The sequence below is a fragment of the Zingiber officinale genome, chromosome 4B, assembly GCF_018446385.1.
Source record: "Zingiber officinale cultivar Zhangliang chromosome 4B, Zo_v1.1, whole genome shotgun sequence".
Taxonomy (NCBI): Eukaryota; Viridiplantae; Streptophyta; class Magnoliopsida; order Zingiberales; family Zingiberaceae; genus Zingiber; species Zingiber officinale.
The window spans coordinates 73,811,211-73,831,164 of record NC_055993.1 but is presented as its reverse complement, the minus strand read 5'-3'; positions in this window follow the sequence as shown (position 1 = coordinate 73,831,164).

Below are 19,954 nucleotides of genomic sequence, written 5' to 3'. Positions count from 1 at the left end.
ACATTTAAATTATGATCATCCACCTAGGATGTTATTAATTTGATGACTAATGGCATTGTCCTTAATTATAAGAATTTAAAGTAATGTATGATGATTTATGACATAAATCAAGGATAAGTAATCTTCAAAAGAAAACATACTATAGCTACATGATGTATGTATGACATGACATGTGATATTTTCATAAAAATATGAATGCACAATATAATGTCATAACATATGATGGACAAGCAAACATGGAAATTTAGCATAAAGAAGATACCTAAATTTTCATATAAGTTTTTCTATCCTTAAGTCATTTGCTAAGCTAAAAAAATCCTAAATTACCCTTTCTTTCTAAGAAAATGTCAAAATCTCAACTTGACACTTATTTTGCCTCTATCCTTATTGTGCCTATTTAATTAAGCTTAAATATTTAAATTTTAGCACATTTTACTCTTCCAAAGAGTAACTAATTAGTCATTCTCATTTTCAAAGTGTAACAATATCTTGAACATGCCCTAAAGTGCCAACTTCATCAAGATTGAGTTAACTACTCTTCCAATTAGAGTTGACACTCTCTAAACTTATCTAGGGTGTAAAGAATACACTTATACGAACCCAAAACCTATTGGAATTTATTTAGTGTTCTAGGTACTTACTAGGGGTAATTTTCCTTGATACCTTCCTAATGACCTTTCTAGGCTTCTTAGAAGTCTTGGTCACACTAGACTCTTCTACATTAACTCTAGGGATAACTTCCCTTGTGACCTTATTAGTGATTTTCTTAGGCTTCTTAAAGGCCTCAGTCACATTGGTCTTTTCAAGGTTACTTATAGGGATAACTTCCCTTATTACCTTGACTTGACCACTAGACATAGGGTTAGTACCATAGTTATATGGAACTCTATGATAAGAAGGGGCACCCTTCTTGGCTTGAGGTTTGTATCACAAGCCTCTATGGCTATAAAATGGATCTTGCCTATCTATCCCTACATTTTGTTCATTTGACCCCTTAAATACATTTTCTATTGTTTTAAGGGTCTTTTCCATTTTATCAAGTCTTGACCTTAAGACTTGATTTTTCTCTTCTTAAATCCTTAAATTTTGATTTTTCTTGATTTCCTTAGGTATTTTTATTTTTAGGTACATATCTAAAATCCTTAGAGTTCTTGTCTAAATTTTTATCTACCTTCCTAGTCTTAGATGAGGTAGTTTTAGCATGATACGCTGCATATTTTTATTTAACCCTATTATACTTCCTATTTTCATGATAAATTGTATTAAAATGATAAATATTACTTCTAGTATGTTTTTTATCATTACTCAAAGGAATTTCATTAATAAATGGTATCCTGGGTTTACTTTTAAGAGTTTCCCCTTGGGTTGAGCTTCCTCCTTTGACCTTGGTTGATTTCCTCCCCTTAGGACATTGACTCCGATAATGCTCTTTTTAGTTGTAAGAAAAGTACACAATGTACTTCTAGCCTTTTTGTACAACAGGGCCGACTTCCTTGAGCTTTTCCTTACCCTTAGGTGTCAATTGACCCTTTTTCTTGATCACATTTGGACACTTGCTCTTATAGTACTCGCTTTCCCTACATTCAAAGCAAATAATATGACTTTTATGTTGGTGCGAGAAGCATCCGATGATCGAACCTGAGTTTTGATAATGGCAAAGGATTCAAAGTTAAGGGTTGGTGTAATCTAACATGGTTGAATGAGTATTTCAGGAAAGTCCTAGCTGCGGTTAGGCAAAAGGAAAAACCCTAGGGGGTGGTAACCCTAGGTCATAGGGGGTGGTAACCCTATGCGAAAAGTCTTGGCAGGTCGATGGCTTCAGGCAAAAGTCCTAGGGGGTGGTAACCCTAGGTGGAAAGTCCTGGTGTCGCGAACCAGGTGAAAGTCTGGACTAGCCGGGAAGCGGATGTCCAGCAGAAAGTCCGGAAAAGTCCAGTCGATCTGGAGGATCGACGACAACAGTAAATCTTCCGAGTGGAGTAGGTGAGGACGCTGTCGTAGAGGGAACAATAGCGCGAAGTCAACCTAGGATTTCGGTTGGAAACAGTCAGACTTGACATCAAGATCACAATTCTTCTTACGATGTTTTGTCTTATTCTAACACTGCCTTGCAGGGATTTTGCTCGGACTAACCTTTGTTTGCGGTGAGGAACCCGCTGGAAAAAGTCCGCCCGGACCAAAGTTTATCCCTCGCAAGTTGACACGCAAGATCCCGTTGGCTGGTCACGTCACACTCAGCGCCGAAGGATCCAGGCGCCCGGAACATCATATAAAAGAAGGGTAAAGGTGCAGCTTCAAAAACACACAAGAATCTAAGTAATCTCCCTGCGACAAGCTGCTAACGACTCGATCCAGAAAGTGCTGCAACGACACCCCGACAACCCGGAGCTTCGATTTAGTCTTTTGTTGTCGGTATAATCTGTTTACTGCTTTAAATTGTAGTTAATCTGTAATAGTTTTATCGTGCTTATAGTTGTTGCCCACGGAAAGCGATCAAGGATCGCGGGCCTTCGAGTAGGAGTCGCTTTAGGCTCCGAACGAAGTAAATCCTCCTGTCTCTCTGTGTTTGTTATTTCTTTATTCCGCTGCGTTTTTACTCGTTTGTTTTATGAATCGAAAGAAATAGCCACGAACGCTATTCACCCCCCCTCTAGCGTGGTCTCGATCCAACAATTGGTATCAGAGCGGGGTCATTTTGAATTGGTGCAACCACATTTCAAAACAAATTTTTCTTTCAATTTTATATTTTTCGGAGTCAATTAAAATTTAGCCTTAAAGCTTTATTCTAATTCTTTTATCGAATCGGCTTTTGCTCGAAGTTCGTGCAACACCACTCGAGCTCGTTATTATTACTATTCTTTATTCCCGCACTACTAATCCAAGACGTAGTCTTGGAACATATATTTTTTTTTTGTTTTGTTGCATATTACAAATGGCTCAACAAGAGGGGTTCAGTACTGTTCGTCCCCCACTATTCTCCGGAGATGATTTCGGTTATTGGAAGGGAAGAATGGAGACGTATCTGAAGATTCAGTTCGAAACATGGATGATCATTAAGACGGGACTTCAGCTACCTTCCGATGACGACGGCAAACCAACCCCCTGCGAGAAGTGGGGCGCCTCTCTAATCAAAAAGGTGGAAGCCGACGCCAAAGCTATCTACACCCTCCAGTGCGGCCTTACCAAAGAAGAACTCAACAGAGTCGGCTCGTTCTCTTCCGCAAAGGAGCTCTGGGAAAAGCTAGTCGAACTCCACGAAGGCACTAACGACACCAAGGTAAGTAAAAGAGATCTTTTACTTAATAAATTATATAATCTAAAGATGCAGGAAGGCGAAACGGCAAGTTCTCTACATGCGAGAATCCAAGACATCCTCAATTCTCTTCACGGAATCGGACAGAAGATAGAGAATCGGGACATCATAAGGTATGTTTTAAACTCATTTCCAAGGAACACATTGTGGGCATCAATGGTAGATGCCTACAAAGTTTCCAAGGACTTGTCTTCAATAAAATTAGACGAATTATTTTGTGAATTTGAACTTCATGAGCAGACTAATGCACAGCCAACCGAGAAAGGTATTGCGTTGGTTGCAGGTACAAGTCGAACACGGGAACCGAGATCACGACGAAGAACGGAACCGGAGTCGGAGGTTGAACCAGACTTAGACGATGAAGACATTGAAATTACAACCGAGCTGAACTCAAAGATGAAGTTTGAAGTTACATGCTACGGCTGCAACCAAAAAGGGCACATCAAATCCAACTGCCCTAACCTGAAGGAGGTCAAAAAGCAAAGAAGGAAAAAGGTCCTTAAGGCAACATGAGACGAATCTTCATCGGAGGACGACGACGACGAGCTCGAACAGACGAGTTTACTCGCATTAATGGCCCGGGACCAAATCGTCGAATCCTGAAGCGAGAGCGAGTCCGAGGCGGAGTCCGAGCAAAGCCACGGATCCGTATCCGTTTCCGAAGGACCAGACCCCGCTGTAAGTATCTCCCGGTTAAACATTTTAGTTAGTTATTTATTGCGCAAATTAGCTAAGTCAAACCTGAAAGTTAAGTCACTTCTAAAGGAAGTATCTGTCCTTAAAGAAGTGGCTGACACTAAAACCTTACCTGACCAGAGTCAGACTGAATTTCCAACTCAAGTTCATAAACTTGAAGAAGAAAATTCAAGTCTAAAAAATCAGGTTAAAGATTTAAAAACTACTTTAGAACGGTTTTCTTTGGGCTCCAAGAACTTGGACTTAATTCTTGGGACACAAAGGGTCATTTACAATAGAACTGGGCTAGGATATAAAAGTAAATATAAATCTTACTTATCCTTAATAAACAAACAAAGTAGTAACACAGCCCAAGCATGGGTCCCCAAGTCCAAATTGATCAATCAAGTTGGACTTGGTCAATACTGGGTCCCGAAGGATCAAATACATTACCTCGATAGACCATATCGAGGATGTGATCTAGGGGGAGCAAAAAGAAAAACAATAATTCGAAATTAAATTATAAATTCAAAAATTAAATTCAAAATTCGAATTAAATTATAAATTCAAAAATTAAATTCAAAATTCGAAATTAAATTATAAATTCAAAAATTAAATTCAAAATTCGAAATTAAATTATAAATTCAAAATTAAATTATAAATTCAAAAATTAAATTCAAAATTCAAAAATTCAAAATTCGAAATTAAAATTATAAATTCAAAAATTCAAAATTCGAAATTAAAATTATAAATTCAAAAATTAAATTCAAAATTCGAAATTAAATTATAAATTCAAAAATTAAATTCAAAATTCGAAATTAAATTATAAATTCAAAAATTAAATTCAAAATTCGAAATTAAAATTATAAATTCAAAAATTCAAAATTCGAAATTAAAATTATAAATTCAAAAATTAAATTCAAAATTTGAAATTAAATTATAAATTCAAAAATGAAACTCAAAATTCGAAATTAAATTATAAATTCAAAAATTAAATTCAAAATTCGAAATTAAATTATAAATTCAAAAATGAAATTCAAAATTCAAAATTAAATTCAAAAATTAAATGAAATTCAAAATTCGAAATTAAATAATTAAATTAAATTAAAAGGAAGGCTCCAGATTATCTGGCACCTCCGAACTTAATATACCCGATAAGGGTAACCAAGAGTAGACCACCCGGCAGGGTAATTGAGGTTAGGTAAAATGGCCTAGGTTTAACTTGACCCACAGTATTGGTGAAATTTTTTGGATGATAGTACGTTAGGGAAGCTTGGGCATCGCATGTCTAGGAAGATATGGCTTCGACCTGGTGCATTTGGCCAAGTGGAACTGACCGAAGCTACCCTTAAAATGGATCCTAACTAGTTAGACCAAGGGTTAGTATTAAGTTCAGTGGGTAGGACTATTTGGAAAACCTCGAAGGCATGGTTACTTTAATGAGCTCCGTGTGACTCACCATAGCCCAGAAGTTTATCCATAGAATGCTTACTTGTTGAACCCAAAGCTAAACCTGAATCTAATACAAAGTTAAACCAGACCTTTGAATTCAACAATAAATCATCTCACATCAATTATAGGATTCCCTGATTGACAATTTAGATCGGGTGAGATGACTAAGCAAACTAAATTTTAAATCTTACTTAAAGTTAAGTTAAACATCCTTCAAAATCAAATTAATTCAAATATCTCCAACCTAAACAATGTTAATCAAGTTAAATTAATAATAATAATTAAAAAAAATAAAAATAAATAAAAATAAAAAAAAATTTGACGAAACAAGGTCAAAAATCGGGGGCGGGCGCCCCCGGTATTCAGACCCCGGGCGCCCGCAGCGATCCCGGGCGCCCGGAACCCCTTATATATAGGGGGCAGCAGGCGCCCCCTACCCTTGCACCCAAATCTTCCTCCTTAGCTTCCTAGCTTATTTGCGAAGATTCTGAAAATTAAAATTTTCCGCGGTTGATCCGGAGTCGTAACTCAACCGAGGTCGTCAGTTCTAAAATTTATTGCAATGGCTCCTCGGTAAAATTTTTATCCTCTCCTAAACTTTCTTTCTTATAATTTTTTTTCTTAGTGTAATGTTAGTTTGAAATTTAGGAAGCGTACTAAATCTGGTGCTGGGCCCTCTACCCCTAGCATTGACCCTAGGTTTCCCACCGAAGAACTTAGAATTAAGTTTATGTCCACAAATTACATGGCCATTAGGACCAAATGTATAGATAGATCGTTCTTTTTACGCTCGTGTATCCCAGTCTCCGAGGCTATAAACCACTATAGGTTGCAAAACCTCGTTGAGTGCACCAGCCCAGTAAACATTAGTTTATGTGCCGAATTTTACAACAACCTAGTGAAAATAGACGACTACTCCTATACCACTAGGGCAGGTGGCACGGACATCACACTATCTCCCACTACCATTCGTGAGTTTCTAGGCTTACGAGAGTCATCCTGCACTTTTTTATGTTATCCCCCTAGGGAGCTACCTTTTGGAGATCCCTACTCACATATCACCCTCGATACGATCTATTCGTATTTCTTCGAGGACTAGCGTGATCCCACTGAGACCCAGTTTAGGTCCCTTAACCTTAGAATTCAGGACTATGCCCTTTATAGGGTTATAGTACTTTGTATTCTACCGCTGACCACTCACGACATTGCGGTGATGCGTCCATTTCACTCCTTTCTTCTCTATGCCATATGTCATAGGTTAGACATAGACATCAGCCTGCACATATTTTCTACTATTATTTACGCATCTGGATACATGACCAGCAGACGAGTCCATATGCCTTACTGTCACATACTGACAGCCTTCATGTCCTCATTACACATTGATATCACCAGAGGTGACATTCGTTACATGACCGAGTTTGACATCATAGGAGCTAGGAACTTCTCCCTAGCACATATCCATATAGACGATGAGGGTACCATGTCCTGGCGTAGAGGGGCACAGCACCAGCAGGCGGAGGACGCGGAGCATGATGAGTTCATGTTAGCACTATTTCCTGAGGAGGCTGCTCCTGCCCCACCACCACCTCGAGCACCACACCCAGCTCCCCGCACTCTAGGCGATCGAGTTTCCGGACTAGAGAGGGCTATGTCGAGTCTTCAGCACGAAACCTCCGAGTTTCATCAGTCCATACGGCGAGAGGTCTCCGATCTTCGACGAGAGGTCCGACAGGAGGTCTCCGACTTACGACGAGACGTACAACAGGAGCTCTCCGACCTGCGCCGAGATCTACGAGATGACGACCGAGCTCGTCACACTGAGCTCTTGACACTACTCCGGTCGCTGGGTTCCGGACCACCACCCTCATCATCTCAGTAGCTCTGACTATAGCTTTATTATGACCCTAGTACAGCAGATAGCAGCTATTTTGTTACTGTGTTATTTATCTAATAGACTATTTTACTTCAGACTTGATTGACTATACCTCAATCTAATAGATCAGTCTCTTAATAACATTTTCAAAATTCTAGGCAAAATTGATTTACCAAAATCCCCACTTTACTAGACTTTCGAAAGTTGGATTTAGTCTAGGATTGTACCCTTAGAAATCATGTTCCTCCAGGACTCAGCCAGAGCATCTCACAAACACCTAGGTTTACCTTGATTGTGTTTGTAAAACATAGAACGGTGTGAGATGCATAGGGTACAGCCTGGACTCAAGAATGCTTATTTCTGTGCATCAATATGAGTCTGGGCATTAAATACATAATTAACAGTAATCAAATCAAGTCTTCCAGCCTTAGTCAAATCTAACTGGATCAATTGACTTGACTTGACTAACCAGGTGAACACTGTTGCCCTCTAACCTTTGTTTGTAGGTGAGGAACCTGCTGGAAAAAGGCTGTCCGGGCGCCCGGAACAGGTCCGGGCGCCCGGGACCAAAGTTTATCCCCTGCGCGAAGTTGACACGTGCAGCATCCTGGTTGCCTGGCCACGTCACACTCCAGGCGCCCGGAAGGGATCCAGGCGCCCGGAACATCATATAAAAGAAGGGTCAAGGTGCAGCTTCAAAAACACACAAGAATCTAAGTAATCTCCCAGCGACAAGCTGCTAACGACTCGATCCAGAAAGTGCTGCAACGACACCCCGACAACCCGGAGCTTCGATTTAGTCTTTTGTTGTCGGTATAATCTGTTTACTGCTTTAAATTGTAGTTAATCTGTAATAGTTTTATCGTGCTTATAGTTGTTGCCCACGGAAAGCGATCAAGGATCGCGGGCCTTCGAGTAGGAGTCGCTTTAGGCTCCGAACGAAGTAAATCCTCCTGTCTCTCTGTGTTTGTTATTTCTTTGTTCCGCTGCGTTTTTACTCGTTTATTTTACGAATCGAAAGAAATGGCCACGAACGCTATTCCCCCCCCCCCCCCCCCTCTAGCGTGGTCTCGATCCAACATTTTATTATTCACAATTAAAATTGTTATATCTTCTTTGCTTGTAAGGGTGGCACATGATCCTCCATTTGATTTTTTTTTTTGGCTTGTGGAGGTCGCATAATCTTCCTCTCCATTTGACCCAGAAGTAGAAGCTTCTTCTTGCTCCAGTGTTAATGAATAACACTCTCCCTCAATCCTTAAGGTGGAGGCCTCTTCAATTTATTTATCCTCGGATGTCGAGCATCCCTCAACTTCCGAATCCTCATGCACATCAAATAAAGAGTACGTCCCTTTGCCTTTATCGTTGCACTCCCTTGATGATGGATCAACCTCTTATTCTTCTTGATCCAATGAGTCTTCCTCATTGGATTCTTCTTAACTTGGTATAGTGGAGGGGACTTTATGAATCTTTCTCAATTTGCTCCAAAGCTCCTTGGCAGATTTATACTCTCCAATCTTGCTCAAGATGTTGCTTAGCAATAAGTTGACCAACAAATTGGTCACTTTGTCATTGTCTTCACTTCTTTGGATTTGTTCCTTGCTCCAATTGCTTCTTTAGATGATTTTTCATTTACTATCCCTTGGAGCATCGAAGCCTTCCATTAGAGCAAACCATTGCTCTATCTCCATCATGAAGAAGTTTTCAATCCTTGATTTTTGAGAATCGAAGCTTGTAGATATGAATGGTGGAGACACTCTCGTGTCAAATCTGAGTCAATCTTAGAAATCCATCTTGAAGTTGAACTCCCTTGATGATAGTCTTTAACTTGTTGAAATTATGGCTTTAACTTCTTTTTCTTCCTCTAGCTCATCCCTTTCGACGATGAGTCCGGTGAAGAGCGGCCTCACTGTGATACCACTTGTTGGGACACTCCGAAGCTAGAGGGGAGGGGGTGAATAACTTGTCCCACTTTGTTGAAGATGATTTGCAGCGAGAAAACTCAAAGCAAACTCCTCCAATGCTAACATAAAGGATTTACTTGGTATCCACCTCAAGATAAGGTAACTAATCCAAGGATCCACACACGAGCACACTCTCTACTATCAAAAACACACCTTCTCAGAACAATCCGAAGGTGGAGAAACCTTGTACAAATTCACACAAGAGTATAACTTGAAACAAGAAGTAAATGTACAAAAATACAATGAAGAACCTCTTTTGTTTGATCTTTTATAACTTGAAGATGCCCCTGGACCAGTTGAAAATTGTAGCAGCACTTATCTTCCTAGATCAAAGTCCGGTGAACTATAGTGGAGAAGAATCGTGTAAGTGTTATTGCGTTTGAACCTCGCCATCACCTTTATACTTCGTGATTTAGGGATTCCAATCGATTGGGATTACTTCCCAATCGATTTCCACATCAGATCCAACCGATCCCAACCGTCCAAAGCTCTAAACCTGCACAACGATCATATCCCAATAGATCAGTCGATCGATTGGGGCAACTGGATTGATTAATTGACTGATCCAGATGTCTTGTGTGCTCTCGTAGAAGACCCTAGAATCGATTGACCAATCTATTTTGGCCGCCTCGTGTCATTACGAGAAAACCAGCTCCAATCGATTGGCTGATCATTTGCAGTAGCTCAATCGATCTGCTAATCAATTAGGAGGTCTTCTGTGCTCACACGATTTCCTCTCAATTAATCACCTGATCGATTGAGCTCCTCGTGTCAACAACACTACCCAATCGATCTACTAATCAATTGGTGCATCTCTCAATCGATCAGTTGATCGATTGAGCAACCCAAACTTGCTTTACTCAAGTCTAGGATTCTCATGCCCAAAATTCAGTCAATCGTGACCTGTTGGGACTTCCTCATGTCTAGAATCTGGTCAACCTTGAGCTACTAAGACTTCATCACCAACTGTCTGGTCAATCTTTTGACTCACTAAGACTTTCTCCTCGTACCAAGTGTCTGGTCAATCTTGACTCACTTGGACTTATCGTCTTGTGCCAAGTGTCCAGTCCTCCATGACCCACTTGGACTTCCAAACACTATATGTTCGGTCAATCCTTTGACCCACCTAGATTTTCAGTGTCTGTCTTCACTCACTAAAGCTTTTTACCACCTGGCTTAACTCACCAGGATTTCCATCTGCTTAGCTTCACTCACTAAGGCTTTTTACCACCTGGCTTCACTCACTAGGATTTTTCTCTGCCTAGCTTCACTCACTAGGACTTTTCACATTGCCTAGCTTCACTCACTAAGGCTTTTCACAACTACCCGACTTCACTCACTAGAACTTCCCAATCTGCCTGGCTTCACTCACCAGAACTTTCTCAACTAACTAGCTTAACTTACCGAACTTCCTAATCTGCCTAGCTTCACTCACCGGGACTTTCTCCACTACCTAGCTTCACTCACCGGGACTTCCACACCAAGTGTCCAATCAACACTGACCCACTTGGGATTTCATCTTCACCGAACCTTCCCATTCGTCTTGCCCTTATCTAACCTCTAGTTAGGACTTCCTAGTGAAGTATCTGGTCAACCTTGACCTACTTAACTCTTCTGGTCAACCTATGACCGTTCATCTCCCATATGAACAATTACACCTATAATTTCCATATATTGTCAAACATCAAAACTCAAACACCAAGACTCAAGCTTGAACCAACTTAAGCTTAGATAACCTGGTCAACTTTAACCCAGGAGAAATGGCACAAACATCTTTGGCCTTTAGCGGCCAAGTTATAAGCGGGGTTCCCCGTGCCCTTCGACCGTCCAATTAGAGATAAATTTTAGACTCTTGTGCCCTCAGTGCCAAGTTATAAGCAAGGTTCCTTGTTCCCTTTAACCATCCCATCCGAAGAAAATTTTTAGATTCTTGTACCCTTACGGCCAAGTTATAAGCGGGGTTCCCTGTGCTCTTCGACCGTCCGGTCAAAGGTAAATTTTCAGACTCTTGTGCCTTAGTTCCAAGCTATGAGCGGGGTTCCCCGTACACTCATGAAAAGGTTACTAAGACACTCGCTAGGATGATTCATCCTAGACACTTGTGCCCTTCGTGGCTAAAGTTACAAACATGGTGCGCCTGCACTCGAAAAATCATAAAATTGGTTAACAAATTTTCAAATATGGTCAGATAAGGCTCAAAAGCCACTGAGTGGTAGGCCGGATCTTGCATATTCTCACAATCACATGTCGGGGCTCAAAAGTATCAAAACTTTTGATCATTATTCACACCAACTTTCAAACATCCAAAAACTGCTTAGCGCCAGCATATGACACTATTGCTCGGCTCCTAGTATCCTTCATTCAGTGCATAGTTACTTCGCATCAAGTGGGGTCTCGAAGGACAAAACCATAGGATCGATCCTAAGATACTCACGGCCTCTACCAGGATGGTAGCAAAAGTCGTCTATCTATTTAGTATTTACTCTCAGGGACTCAGTGAACACAATGCGGAAGGCTAGTGTGGCTCCGCCCGACGAGCTCCCAAAGATCTTCCCATGTGGCTACCATAGCCCAACAACACTATAGAATGGAAAAAAGTTGAGATGAGAACATAAAGGAAGTTGAAATTTATAGCATAGATAAACATCTATCATGTTCGTTAAGTTCATTACAATCCTTCCAAAAGTTAAGGTTCAAAGAACAAATTAGAGAAAATATCACTATTATACAAACTTAGAGAAGGCATTGTTAGGGATGTCATCGAAGATCTTTGGAAGGCTGATAAACTTGGGTGGAATTCGATGGTGAAGTGGTCAACCTCTCTCAGTTGTTTGAGGGTTTGAGGGTGTCATCAGCCCCAAACTTAAACATCTTTATGGTCTGCTGGTTTAGGATGTCATAAAAGGCCTAAGATTAGAGATATTCCACTCTCTTGGCTTCGCAACGGTCGAACTCCCTAGTTTTATAATTTTCTAGCTCGACTCTTAGGGCTTCTAGGTTGGCGTCCTTCTAGATCAACTCAAATGCTTTGCCTACTAGCTCCACCTCGTGGGCCAGTGTGAGCTCTTTAAGCTGGGTGGACAGTGCCTTGGCTTTCATGGTCTTCTTGTTCAAATTGAACAATGTTCGTTGCCTCTGAGCACTCTCAGATTTTAGCTTGGACTCTGCTACACCAAGCTAGTGTTTGAGCTTCTCTAAAGTGGCTGAGTTAGAAGCATGTTTTTTCTTCTCCTCCTCCAGAAGTTGTGTGGTGCATTCAAGAAGCTCACTCTATTTCACCAGGTCAAACTTCAAGGATGCCACCTCCGCTTGGCTTTCCTCTAATCCTAAAGGGAGGTTTACCTATATCGCCTCCAATGTCACCAATCACACCTCCTCTTCACTATGGCCATAGGCCATCTCAACCAAGTGGTAGCTTAGTCTTATTCCAACTACCCAACACTGGCTAGGAAATAGTTGCATAAGAAAGGAAGTTACTGTTGGAACCCCAAGGTTGTTTTGATGTGATCAACAATTTAAATTAGGTCCTGTGGTATTTTAACCTTGTGTCTAAGTGTGCAGGAGCTTAGGAGCACAGGGAGTCGAGCAAAAGACGCAGCTAGCGAGAAGGATGGCACAGGAGAGAGTTGACGGGCTCGGTGCGTCCGAGGGATTAGGTGCTGCAGAAGAGTATGCGGGTGGACGAGAAGGAGGCGCGCGGTGTTTCCGAGGGACGAGAAGTCGGAGCGAAAGGTTGCTTGAAAAGCCCGAAATTGGGATCGGCTGAGCCTTATTTCGATTGGCTGAAATCACCCAAGCGAGTAGAGCCAGAGCGGAACACCCAGACCGAGACAAGTAGCACCGAAGCAAAGGGCCAGGACCAAAAGTCAACATTGTTGACTATAGTGGTCCGGGCGCCCGAAACCATTCCGGACTCTCGGACCAGTCTGGGCACCCGGAGCCATTCCGAGCGCTCGAAATTGAGTTTTGACCGGATCACGGTCAAACGTGATCCGTTGCGAAGGGGATAAAATTTTATCCCCTCCCAAGCGCCTGGAACCCTTCCAGTTGCCTCGACCAAGGCTATAAATACAGCCTTGATCCAGAAGCTTTTAATAAATTAAAGAATTGTGTACTCAACACTTGTGCGCTTACTTTTAGTAGTTTAGCTTCTATTTGTTTGTACGTCATTGCTGTAAGAGGTTTCTCTTCTTGAAGGAGATTCTAGTGCGACTCATTCCTTGGATTAACAACCTCCCCGGTTGTAAGCAAGTAAAAATCTCTTTGCCTCTTCTTTCGGTTTTATTTGTTTACTTTATTTATGCAAGTGTTATTTTGAAAGTTCGAGAATGATAGTTTTCTTTTTGTGTAGGCTATTCAACCCCCCTTTTAGCCGGCCAAGGTGATCTAACAAGTGGTATCAGAGTCAGGATGCTTTAGGAGGACTAACCACGGAATGAAGCATCGAATTAATGGCCGGACCAAGCATCTACTCGCCAAAATTCAAAGGGAAATTCGCTAGCTAGAAAAAGCGAATGTAGATATTTTTTAAACCCGATTTTGATTTATTATTAATAATGGAGTTAGGTTTTATAGCACCAGAAGGTAAAGAAAAATACCAGTGGATGAAAAAGGAGCAGGCCGACTACGTGTCAAATGGCAAAGTAGAATTCCATCTGTTGAGCGTCCTTCTGCCACAAGAAGTCAACTGGATCGGCAACTACGACTCAGCAAAGGAACTATGGGAAAAGTTCCTTGAGCTGCATGAAGGGATGTCCGAAGCCAAGCTCGTAAGATGGGATTTACTTCGCAACCAGCTCACCAACCTGCAACTTGAAGAAGATGAAACAGTTGTGCATCTACACTCGAGAATTAAGGAAATCATCACCGGACTTTTGAATCTCAGAAAAAAGGTAAGTAACTGAGTTCGCTAAGGTATGCACTCAATTCTTTTCCTAGAAATTAAAAATGGGTGTCACTAGTAGATGCGTTTTATATTTCTAAGGATTTAGAAACTATTTTATTAGAGGAATTATTTTCCACATTTGAAGTGCATGAATCAAGATGTGCAGGTACGAAGGAGCCCAAGCACAATATTGCCCTCAAAGCATCGAGAGACAAACCTGAGTCAGAGTCTTCTCTCGATGATGAAGAAATGGTTATGATGGTAAGACGTTTTAAGTAACTTTATAAATCTAGAAAAACTAACCATCCACAGGGTAGAAAGAAAAGGACAATCCGATGCTACCACTGCAACGAAGAAGGGCACGTCAAGGACAACTGCCCCAAGCTAAGGAACAAGGACAGAGACAAAGGAAAGAAGTCTATTCAAAAACACAAGATCTTAAAGGTGACGTGGGGTGATACGTGTTGGTGCAGCGGAGGCCGGCAAGAGGGGGGTGAATTGCCTGAAAAATAAAAATAACCCTCCTCGGATCTTTCAACTAAAAAATACAATAGTAAAATAATAATAATTAAATCAACAAAAATGAAAAGAGACTCAGCAGTTAACCTGGTTACAACCAAGGAGGTTGTTAATCCAGGGCGATGAAAAGCACACTAGAAAAGATCTCCTTTACTGAAGGCGGAGAAACCTTTCTCTCTAACAGCTCAGAACTATTGCTAGGAATTGCTTACAGAGTTGAATACATAATTGATGTTGAATTCCTAGTTCCAGGGGCCTTTAAGCCTCTGGAAATCTGATCTCGAGGGTTCGAGGCGCCTCCAACAGGGGTCCAAGGTGCCTCCATCGAGTGGACGGATAAAACTTTATCCGCTGCACAAACGGTCACTTTTGACCAGTTAAAGGCGCCTTCATCAAGACTGAAGGCGCCTTCAAGCTTGAGGCGCCTCCCAGGCAGATGGAGGCGCCTCCAGTACTGGCTTGGAGGTGCCCTAAGCTCTTATTTCCAGCATCCTTATCCTTTCTTTGACTTCCGTAGCTCTATGCGATTGGGTGATTTCGGCCAATCGAAATAGGGCTCACCCGAACCCAATTTCCGGCCTTCCTCGAGCAGCCTTCCTCCCCGGCTTAACATCCCTCGAATGCCGTGCATGTTCTTCTCGCCCATCGGTGTACTCTTCCACAGCTCTCTTGTCCTTTGGACGCACCGAGCCCGTCGGCTCCTTTCCCGTGTCGTCCTTCTCGCTAGCTGCGTCTTCCGCTCGACTTCCTACACTCCTAAGCTCCTGAACACTCAGACACAGGGATCAAACACAAAGCAGGACCTAACCAACTTGGTTGATAACATCAAAACACCCGCGGGGTCCAACAATCTCCCCCTTTTTGATGCGCATCAACCCAAGTTCAAGTTAGGGAAAAAAATAGACAACTAGTAATTTTAAAGAGAATTACTAAACTAACATTTTAAGTATAAATTTGCAATAAATAAAATTGCAACTACTTAATAAAGATTTAACCAGAATTTTTCAAAAAAATATTTTTAAGAAAATTCTCTCTCCCCCTAAACTTGTACTTCTCTCTCCCCCTTTGATCACAGCAAAAACGGGGGTAAAAATAAAAGAATATGTTTTTAAAAAAAATGTTAAGTTAGAAAAATTTCTAAGTAAACTGAATTTTTTGAGTTTTTCAAAATAATTTCTAAGTCAAAATTAATTTTTAGAATTTTCCAAAAAAAATTTCTAAGTAAACTGAAATTTTTTTTAGACTTTTTCAAAATAATGACTAAGTCAAAATTAATTTTTAGAATTTTAAAAAAATTCTAAGTAAAACTTTCAAGAGATATTTTTCTACATAATTAAAATAAAATTTAATTTTTTTTTTAAGGAATTTCGAAGGAAATGTTTAAAACCTTTCAAAGCATTATTTAATTCTAATTTTAATGCTTTTATCAGAAAGTTAATTAAACATTTTTATTTCAATATTTCGACTTCCAGGTCGTGGCGAGGCACTAGGCCTTCTTGGTTATTGGAGTATCAACCACTTCCTTAGACAAAGCTTCCATAAATAAACTCAATGTTTAATTTTATCACTATAAGCTTTTTTAAAAAAAAGAGAAATTTAGACTAGCAAGGATTTTGGCACCCAATAAAGGTTCCTTCCTACAGGGTTGTTCAAAAAAGTAGGGGGTACATATTCTTTAGGTATTCTTCTAAGTTGGCCCTGATATTTTTGTTGCAGTGTATACTGAAAGCCTAAGCTTAGTAAACATTCATTATGAATAAAGAATCACATTTGGTCAAATTGTCTACATTTAGTTGTAGTTGTTCAATTAATTTATATTGTAGATAACATAGTATGTGGTGTCACATGCAGAAGATAATGTTATCAGTACCTTATAAATTATAAACAGTAGCTCACGACAAAAATGGAAAGGAACAAATCATTAGAAGGTCGTAGTGTAATTAGGTATTAGTTTATCTTGACTATATAATTACACTAGTACACTCAGAGTGTATTGAGTAGGACCATTTGAGGTCGTTTCTTTTATACTGACTTTATAAAGGAACAAAGACCTCAGTTATTATGGAAGTGTGTGCTCTTAATCCTAATATAATAACAAACATATATATTTGATATTTATTTCTTTAATTTATCAATGGGTGAGATTTAGTTCGATGAATCAATAAACCCGATAAGTTGGGAAATGATATCACTTATAGTGTGTGTTGTTGATTATAGAAGGAAACTATGTCCTAGAGATACTAGGTTGATAATGTCCTCAAGAGGAACTCATAAGGATTGTCATGTTAAACCCTGCAGGTGGACTTAGTCCGACATGATGATAAGGTTGAGTGGTACTACTATTGGACTAAGATATTAATTAAATGAGTTGTCAGTAACTCACTTAATTAGTGGACATTCGATATCTTAAACACAGGGAGACTAACACACTCATAATAAGAAGGAGCCCAAAAATGTAATTTGGGATTGGTGCGGTAGTTCAATAATAGTTCTCTAGTGGAATGAATTATTATTGATAAAATTAAGTTGTGTGTTCGGGGCGAACACGGGATGCTTAATTTTATCGAGAGACCAAAATCAATTCCTCCTCTCGGTCCCTATCGTAGCCTCTTATTTATAGAGTACTATACCCACCTATACCCACCTTCTATACCCACCAATAAGGGGCCGGCCAAGCTAGCTAGGGCCGGCCTAGGTATAAATTGGGGTGGCCGGCCCTAGCTTGAACCCAAGCTAGTGGGGGCCGGCCAAATTAAATTAAAAAGGAATTTTAATTTTAATTTTTATTATGTGGAAGAAATAATTTGTTAAAGAGAATTAAAATTAAAATATCTCACTTGTAAAAGATTTACAAAAGATTAAAGAAAGAGATTAGATCTCTTTCCTTATTTGTAGATTTGTGAGATATTTTATTTTCTCTTTAAAATTATCCACATGTTGATAGAATTAAAATTATAGAAATTTCCTTTTATCAACCATGAAGAGATTTTTAAAGAGAAATTTTAATTTTAAAATTTCCGGAAATAAATTAGGAAGTTTTAATTGTTGATTGAAACTTGTCCAATTTGTTCTTCATGATGTGGCCGGCCACTTGAATTTAATTGGGGAAATTTTATTTTATTTTTCTCAATTAAATCATGTCAAGGAAATTAAGGAAATTTTATTGTAATTAAATTTCCTAATTTGCCTAGGCCAAGGAATATAAAAGAAGGGGTGAGGGTGCCTTCACAAGACACAACCTCTATTATTTCTCTCCCTCTTTTATTCCTTGGTGTGGCCGGCCATCATCCTCTCCCTCTCTTCCTCTTGTGGTGGCCGAACCTCTCTCTCCCCTTGGAGTTCTTGTGGTGGCCGGATACTACTTGGAGAAGAAGAAGAAGAAGGAGAGAAAGCTAGCATCTCTTGGAGCTTGGTTGGTGTTTTGATCTTCTTCCTTGGTGAAGCTTTCTTATTGTTGGCCGAACCTAGCTAGGAGGAGAAGAAGGTGGTTGGTGATTTCTCATCTCGGAAGATCGTTTCCCACACAACGTTCGAGGTTAGAAGAGGAATACGGTAGAAGATCAAGAGGTTTTTCTAAAAGGTATAACTAGTAATTTTTCTTTCCGCATCATACTAGTTATTTATGGAAATAATACAAAATACAAGAGGCTTACGATTCTAGAATTTTGAATATGTTTTTCAAAGTTGTGTTCTTTTGATTTTTCTTTTCCTTGTGATTTGATTGTTCTTTTCGGTTAACCTAAAGTTATTTTAGGAAATTAAATATTAGCTTTCCATAAGAGGTTTTGTCTAGTCGGTGGTGGTTGCTCCCATATCCAAGAAGGCCATGTGCCTCGCCACGTCAGTACTGGGAACCAATTATGAAAATTAATATTTAATGGAATTAATAACTTAAGGTGACTTGGGTCGAACGTGTTAAGTTCCGCAGGAGATCCAAGTCAAAACCTAAAAGAACAAATAGATTAAGTTTTGGATCAAACGTGTTAAGTTCCGCAGGCGATCCAAAATTTAATTTAAAAGAACACATGGTAGCTAGGAAAAGGTTCAGACCTTTGTACAAAATTTTTGTACAGTGGAACCTCTAGGTTTTTCGAATAGAAACCAACAATTGGTATCAGAGCTAGGGTTTTGCCTCTGTGTATTTGGTATTAGGTTAATTATGCACATGTCATACATAATTTAGGCAGGTTAATAGTAGGATATGCTAACTTTGTGGATGCAGGATCCAACTATTATGACTTTTAGTTATTATGTGTGTGATTGGACCCTTGGACATGTCAAGGGCATTTATATGTGTGTGCATGATTGTATTTAAATACAGCAGGAGCTGTATTTAGTTTTATTAGGATTTTATTTTTGATCTAGATACATGTACATTCCTTTTATGGAATATAGGATCAAAATGTAAAATTCTATTTATGTCGCGGATCGAATCTTGCAACGCGTGGAACCTTCTAAGGACCAGAGGCGCAGTGGAACTAGGAGCAAGATGGATGCGACAGCTAGACCCGGTGGCGGTGGCCAAATATGGCAGCAACTTGGGATGACAACACACGGAGGACAACTAGAGACAAAAGCCATAATAGTTGAAAATTAGATTTTCTATTTATTGCTTTTATATTGTGCTGTGTGTGCATGTTAGTTTACAAGTTTAGTAGGCTAGCATAGTTAAAATTCCTCATTTATAAATAACTAAGTGGGAGAGGGATTTTTAAGTAAATCTCATGGTCTCCATTACTGGTTTGTAAGTGATGCAAACAAGCTTGCGCGTTGGCTCTGAGTGCCTTCCTCCATAACGGATGAGCTTGTTTGCGGATCACTAGAACAGACTTTCATTTTTGGATGACTATAGAAAGTTAATTAAGAGAGTGTGATCTTCCCCAACGGAAGGGGCATAATCTTATTAATGGACTTAGTGTCAAGTAGTGGTATACACTTAGACACATATAATAGTATCCTCCCCATCGGAGTCACTGCTATTATTTGTGTGACCAAATGATACCAACTATTAATTTTATTTGTCAAAAAGTTAGGTTGACAAGATAATAAAATTAATGGGTTAAAACCCTCCTTTTACAAATGTTGAATTAGTATACGTCCACACTAACGTGGCATATAAAATTCACGGTGTTTTGAGGTGTTGGTTAATTTAAAATAGTATTGTTTGAGGAATCAATATTATTCTAAATTTAGAGTTCTGACCAAAAGTTATTTGTGATTCTTAGGATGACTTTCAATCCACTGTCCATCATACTTCAACAGAATAGACT